Source organism: Arachis hypogaea, chromosome 17 (assembly GCF_003086295.3).
Source record: "Arachis hypogaea cultivar Tifrunner chromosome 17, arahy.Tifrunner.gnm2.J5K5, whole genome shotgun sequence".
Taxonomy (NCBI): domain Eukaryota; kingdom Viridiplantae; phylum Streptophyta; class Magnoliopsida; order Fabales; family Fabaceae; genus Arachis; species Arachis hypogaea.
The window spans coordinates 72,604,038-72,612,255 of NC_092052.1; positions in this window are offsets into that span (position 1 = coordinate 72,604,038).

Sequence of the window (8,218 nt, forward strand, 5' to 3'; positions counted from 1 at the left end):
CTGGCTTGGATGGCACCATCTCGACTCACAAGGCCCTCGGTCCCACAAACTCACTGCTCCACAGAATCATCACTCATAACAGAGTAACTGTTTCTGACTCTCTTGTACTTTTTGCTCTTGTTACTTCCTCTCCTATTTCTTTTGGATACCTTATGATAAGGCATATGTGGGAATCTGTTAAAAGTACCAAAAAGGCAAATTTACCTTATAGCATATTTCTCACAAGCATTTTTGAATATTTTAAAGTTGATCTAACAAATGAAGCTGTAGAGAATAAGGTTTCACTCATTAAGAGAGGAGGAGTTATGAAAGGGAACAAAGGGAAAAAGTCTATTCCCTCTGACAGCGAGTTTGAGAGCCAGCCACCTGAGCATTTTAAGACAGCAGAGTCGATCAAAGACATTCGTACTGAGTTCTCTAACATGTCTAAACTAATGATAGATTCATACAAGGTGACACGTAAACAAGCTTTTGAAAATGAAAGGGCATAGGTGAAGTGCCGAGAGAGGGTGGCTCTAATGCTGCAGAGTTTTGAGGAGGAGATGGGTGCTGCCAGTGATGAAGAGGCAGATGGCTCTGAGTACAATTTATCTGATGATTGATCACTGCTTTTCTTATATTGATATTGGCTTCTTTTGGCTCAATTAGACATTATAGTAGTCTGCTTGGATACTTTAGACCTATGACACTGTGATAAACTCTTGGTATTTTGGTTATATTTTGGATATTTTGCTTCCAATGTCATTTTTTTGCAGGTGCCCCTTTGATGACAAAAGGGGGAGAAATGGCTGACAAAATTGAAATTGAGAGAAAACAGGGGATGAAATCCTTTGCGGATTTATGATCACCCTTGTTTCAATTGTTTGTTGTGGTGATTTGCTTGATGTTTTTGATGCATTTGATTTACCTTGGTAGATATGCTTGCTGTATTTTGGATTAGGAATATTTTTTCGGCAGTTCCTTTAAAGCTTTGATATGTAAATAAATTCTGATAGTTGGTGTGTTTTGAGATGATCATGCTTGATTAAAAATACTCTGCTGTGTTTTAAGATGATCATGCTTGATTAAAAATATTTTCCTTGCTATGATTATTTTGCTCTGATATGCTAACTGGAAAATATTTTTAAATAGCTTGAACAACAATTTCTTGAAACATCAAAAATATTTTTGGTTGATATGTACTCAATTGCTTTGTGTGAGTTTGAGCAGAAAGTCAATTTTATGATAACAAATGAGTTTTGTTTATCACTCCAATTCTGCTCATAAATCAAGCCATTCAACATTACAAAATTTTTATATGTTGAATAACATAGTTGCCTTAAGCTTGATTTCAAAAGTTACAGGAAAAACTTCCCTTGGTAAAATAGCATACATTAAGGGGGAGTCATGTAACAATTGGAAAGGAAGAAATTCAAGTATTCACAAAGGAAGTACTCTAACTTTTTAATTTCTTTCCAATTTTAATTTTTAATAATGTTTGTCATCAAGGGGGAGATTGATGAGTTTGGAAAATTCTATATTTAATTTGATGATGAACAAACATTATTAAAGCAATTAATTATAAAATTATTAATTTGATCTTAATTCATACTTGCTTATTTAATAATTTTGTTGGTACAGATTTGTAATGGGCCGAATGTTGCAAGCTCAAATATGGTTCTTACATTTCAGCCTTGTGCAAAAATTGTCAAATGAATATATGGTTGAATTGTTTTTAAACCAATTGGGCCAGATTGAATTACTATTATTACTAGCCCATTTGAAACTTTGCTACCAAGACCAAAGCTTGGTCCGAAACAAATAATGAAAGAAAGCAAAGTTCTATGTTTCCAACAGATCCCATTTTTGATTTGGGATGGATTTCGAACTCAATTAACTTGCATTGGAAACATGAGAGAGAGTTAGCACTTGATTTGATGGACATCATCAATGCTACATGCTACATAAAGCAAGGAAAGTGGAAAACCTAATTCACTTTATCACATTCATTAATTATTGTTCAAGTTTCTCTTTCTTCACTCTCATCTCTCTTCTCCTACTTCGGTCACTTTACAGAGAAAGTATGGAAGCTATGGCTAGCTCCCGAAAAGAAGGAAAAACAAGCAACAAGACCATTGTAATGATGGCAAGAAAAAGAAAATAAAAAGTATGTTGTGGCTGAGATTTTTATCACTTATGGTAAGATTTATTGAAGAGATCTCAGCTTCTCCATACCAAAAATGGATGAAGAAGATTTCGGTTAGAGGAAGAAGATCCTTAAGGGATGGCTTGTCTCAGCTTTTGATCAACCACCACAGGAGGTAGCTACAGTAGCTACGTGATAGAAGATGCAGAAGATAGAGCAGAAGAAGCTATCATCATCAAGGGCTAAGGATCCTTCTTGGAGTGCAAGTCAAGATGGATGGCTCGGATTGGTGAAGCTTGGTGTAAAGGAAAGACACAGAGGTAATTGCATGTTGAGTTTTACATTCGGTTTCCTCTCTTCTCTCTCTGGCCGAACCGATTTTTGGTTTGAAAAAGAAGAAGTTTAGCTTGGTTCAACAGTTTCAACCGTGGAGGCTTCCCCTTCTATAAATAAGGGTGATCAGCCAGGGCTTGAAGTAAGGAGTGAGAGTGCAAGGCACAGAGTTTTCATAGCTACCTAAGCTAACAGAAGATCTTCTCCTTCAATGTTCTTCATTTTGTAATTTTTCTGTTTAATTTTGTCTGTCTTGAGTCTCATGGAAAAAGGAAAACAGTGAGGTTCGTAAGAAAAAGCCATAGAGCAGAAAAAGGCAGAGAGTGTAAAATTAAAAGAAAAAGTCATAGATGTCCTTAGAGGTCCTTTGTACATTTGTGTTGTGTTTCTTGATTCTGTGGGAATCCCCTTGCAAGTTGGGTTAGCACTTTGCAGTTGAAAGCTTGGCAGTAACCAAGTCATGTTCAGGATTGGGGTTTAGATTCTGGACTTGTCCCGGATAGGAAGGGTAGTTCCTAGGGAGAATTGGTGATTGTAATCAAGGATGATTATAGTGAAATTCCATCATTGTTGTGATGGAGACTGGATGTAGGCTGCATTGCACTTGGTAGCTGAACCAGGATATATCTTGGTGTGATTTTCACTCTTTCTTCTACTCCATTTCTATTTCTGCTGCACAGGAGATAAAATAGAAAAATATCTCGTGCCGGGCCACGAGATAAAAAGAAAAAGTCTCGTGGCTAGGTACGAGAAAAAAAATAAAAAAATCTCCAGAAGTTGTTCCAAAGACTAGCAAGTGTTATTAAGTGAAAAAGGGGCTAAGATTCAACTCTCCTTCTCTTAGCCACTGAAAACCATCAAGAGCGATTTACTAGTGTTCAATATTCGTATTCTTCTAAAGCTATAAATTTATAATGTCCTGTAATGTTTTCATATACTTCACCAAATGAAATATAATATTGTGAGGATATGAGGAGTTAGTGGCCTTATCAAGTAAAGAATATGATGAATAATTTTCATACCATTGCTTTTTTGTTTCATTTGAGAACTCCCTGGTTGTTTTCTTGACATGCGATATTCTTTGGCTTTCTCAGAATTTCTTGAGTGTTATGCAATATTCTCCTTTATATTTTGAGTTGATGTTCTTGGATTTCTTGTTATTGGAATTATGATGATATTAGTACTCTTCTGATTTTACTATTGGTGTTGAGTATTTTTGTCATTAGTGTTCATGTAATCTTGATATTCACTCTATTTTGTTGTTGCTGTTCTTTTTCTTCCCTTTTTTTAGGAATTGTTTATTTTTGTTGCCATGCCTCGTGTGAAACTTGTTGAGATAGTGGATAGTGATCCATAGGACTCTAATAATAGTTTGGGTACTGACTCTTCTGTGGATGATATGGATGATGTTTTTCAAGAATATGTCATCAGGTTTTCTGAATCTATCCCCCAACCTTGGGTTAAACCATCAGATAATAGGGCTACTTTTCTAGATCCTCCTCTCATTAAGAGACCTTTTTTGGACCCTCCTTCCTCTGGCTCGTTATTAGGTATGGATAAAACTATGAAACCCGATTTTGATTCTTCATATTGTAGAGTTTTAGGTGAATTTGTTGAGAAGCCTTCATATCAAGTGGGTCCTGCTATACTTCGTTCTCGGTTGAAGCGCCAAGAATTTTTATGGACAATTGAGGCAGCTACTCATGTAAATAAGGTTTGGCAAAAGTGGGTAATCACAGTATTGTTTGAGGAGGGTGGTAATTTTGTGAGGAGATTAAAATTTACTGGTGTTGTTGAGGCTATCCGCACATCTACAGGTTGGTTGTTCTCTACCATTTATTATCATAATTGATTCTTATCATTTCTTTACTTTGTTGCTATATATTGAAGAAGGACTAATTAATTTCTTCTTGGCAGGCCTGGGTGTTTAACGAAATGGATATGATATGAGCTTACTTTGGCAGAGGTAGTGTTCTCAGACTCATACTTTTCTGACTTCTTGGGATGATTTGCATACATGATTTTGTTCATGATTTTGTGTGCATGTTTGTATCTTTTTCTCTTTTTCAGCTTCTCATGTTGTTTCTGAGTCTACTTTTCAAGCTTCGAGCACTTCTAATATCACAAAGGAACTCTCAGCTAGTGCTTCTTCTGGTGTGTTCCATTGTATTTGTTTTCATTTGTCAGGTGTGCCAGCATTTTATAAGTTCTTGATGGAAACAAGGTGTTTTCTTACTTGTTTGTTTTGCTTTTCAATTTCTATCCGTGATGAGTTTGAGTATTTCAATGGTGATGCGAAGAATTTGTTATCGGAGATTGCATCTTGGGCTCCTTCCTTCATGCTTCCAAATGACCTAAATTGCCTTTTCAAGAAGCTTGGGTATCAAGCTTTTCTGGACACATGGAATTTTTTTACTTCACACCCCCTTGCAGACTTGTGGGGTACTCATCGGGATATAGTAAAAAAATATCTAAATAACCTTAAGTTATTTAAATTTAGTGGTCGTTGGCTTGAGAATATTTCTGCTAAATTGGAGCCTCCACCTGGGGTACCTGATATTGCTAGAAAAGAATTATTGTCTAAAGAGTATAATGTTCTCTCTTTTGATGTTTCTACTCTTCAAGAAAAAGTTAACAAGCTTACATCTGAATTGAACATCATGAAGGCTAGGTTAGCCAGCGTCAGCCTGGAGCGAGAGCAATTGGCCAAACATAAGGGGACCACTTCGTCTGTGATTTTTTACAGTGATATTTTGTGGCTGTGATAGTTTTCCAGCACTTTATTTTTTAAAATATGTAACGCTTTGGCAAAGTATATTTTTCCCTGCTGCCTCTATGGCTTTCATCGTACACCTCTTTTTGGGTGTTATGTGATGAGCGGATAATTTATACCCTTTTTGGCATTGTTTTTACATAGTTTTTAGTATATTTTTGTTACTTTTTATTATATTTTTATTAGTTTTTATGAAAAAATTACATTTCTGGACTTTACTATGAGTTTGTGTGTTTTTCTGTGATTTCAGGTATTTTTTTACTGAAATTAAGGGATCTGAGCAAAAGTCTGGTTCAGAGGCTGAGAAAGGACTGCAGATGTTGTTAGATTCTGACCCTCCTGTACTCGAAGTGAATTTTATGGAGCTACAGAAGCCCAATTGGCACGCTCTCAATTGTTTTGGAAAGTAGACATCTTGGGCTTTCCAACAATATTTGATAGTCTATACTTTGCCCGAGATTTGATGGCCCAAACTGGCATTCAAACGCCCACCAAAGACCCTTTTCTGGCGTAAAACGCCAGAACTGGCACGAGAACTGGAGTTAAACGCCCAAACTGGCACCCAAGCTAGCGTTTAACTCCAAGAATGGCCTATGCACGTGAAAGCTTCAATGTTCAGCCCAAGCACACACCAAGTGGGCCCCGGAAGTGGATTTCTACACTATCTGCACTTAGTTACTTATTTTCTATAATCCCTAGTAACTAGTTTAGTATAAATAGCACTTTTTACTATTGTATTCGCATCTCTGCACATTTATTCCTTAGACTTGGAACACTTTATCATCTTATGTTACATTTGGGAGGCTGGCCATTCGGCCATGCCTAGACCTTTTTCTCTTCTGTATTTTCTACGGTGGAGTTTCTACACCTCATAAATTAAGGTGTGGAGCTCTGCTGCTCTTCATGAATTAATGTAAGTACTATTGTTTTTCTTTCAATTCATGCTTACTTCTTCTCCAAGATATACTCTCTTACTTAATTCAATTAAGTCAGAATGAAGGGGTGACCTGTGACAATCACCCACTATCTTCGTTACTCGCTTAGCCAAGATCTGCGTGCTTGACAACCACAAGCGGTCTACATGATGTTCAACGTAGTCATTGGACGACAGTCAGAGTATATTCTCTTGGGTCTCTGATCTACGGACCGAGTCTGGGAGATTAGGATCTTCGTGGTATAGGCTAGAACCAATTGGCAGCATTCCTGAGATCCGAAAAGTCTAAACATTGTCTGTGGTATTCCGAGTAGGATCTGGGAAGGGATGACTGTGACGAGATTCAAACTCGCGAATGTTGGGCGCAGTGACAGTGTGCAAAAGGATAGAGAGATCCTATTCCGACGCTAGTGAGAACCGACAGAGGATTAGCCGTGCAGTAGCTATACCTGGTATTTTTCATCCGAGAGGATCATACAGCTTGCCATGAAAGGGAGTACGCATGGTTGGAAGAAGACAATAGGAAAGCAGAGGTTCATAAGCAACAAAACATCTCCAAACGCTTATCTGAAATTTCCACCAATGAATTACATAAGTATCTCTATTTTATTTTATGTTTTATTTATCTTTTAATTATCAAAACCTCATAACCATTTGAATTCGCCTGACTAAGATTTACAAGATGACCATAGCTTGCTTCAAGCCGACAATCTCTGTGGGATCGACCCTTACTCACGTAAGGTATTACTTGGATGACCCAGTGTACTTGCTCGTTAGTTGTGCGAAGTTGTGAAAAGTGTGAATCACAATTTCGTGCACCATTATGCTTCCCCCTTTTTTTTTAAATACTATGCACACTCCTCCAGGAGTTTTATTTTTCTGTACCTACTTGTGTGATAATTTTATTTTGGATACATACTTTTTTTTTGCAGGGGGAGGGTATGATTCTAAGAAGAGCAGGATTATCTATTGCTATTTTTTCTGCCTTTTTTTAGGCCAAAAAATGAAGGTACCTAGAACTTTTTTGTCCTATTTATGCTCTCTTTTTTTAGGAGCTTGGAGGGTGGGACACTTCACTTTTTTAAAATATTTTGTATTGTAAATTTCTTAAGATGCATCATTTATAACTTTTGAGTATATAATTGCTAATGAAATTTGATGAGCGGATAATTTATATGCTTTTTGGCATTGTTTTTAGTATATTTTTAGTAGGATCTAGTTACTTTTAGGGATGTTTTTATTAGTTTTTATGTTAAATTCACATTTCTGGACTTTACTATGAGTTTGTGTATTTTTTTGTGATTTTAGGTATTTTCTGACTGAAATTGAGGGACTTGAGCAAAAATCAGATTCAGAGGTAGAAGAAGGACTACTGATACTGTTGGATTCTGACCTCACTGCACTCAAAGTGGATTTTCTGGAGCTACAGAACTCAAAATGGCGCGCTTTCAATTGAGTTGGAAAGTAGACATCCAGGGCTTTCCAGCAATATATAATAGTCTATACTTTGGCCGGGTTCAGATGATGCAAAAGGGCGTTTAACGCTAGTTCTACGCTGCTGTCTGGAGTTAAACGCCAGAAACACGTCACGAACCAGAGTTGAACGCCAGAAACACGTTACAACCTGGCGTTCAACTCCAAAAAGAGACTCTGCACGTGTAACATTCAAGCTCAGCCCAAGCACACACCAAGTGGGCCCCGGAAGTGGATTTATGCATCAATTACTTACTTCTGTAAACCCTAGTAACTAGTTTAGTATAAATAGGACTTTTTACTATTGTATTAGACATCTTTGGTCCCAGTTTTAATCTATTGTTCATCTTAGGAGACTATTGATCACATTTAGGAGGCTGGCCTCTCGGCCATGCCTGGACCTTCATCACTTATATATTTTTAACGGTAGAGTTTCTACACTCCATAGATTAAGGTGTGGAGCTCTGCTGTTCCTCATGAATCAATACAAAGTACTACTGTTTTTCTATTCAATTCAACTTGTTCGGCTTCTAAGATATTCATTCGCACTTCAACATGAATGTGATGAACGTGACAATCA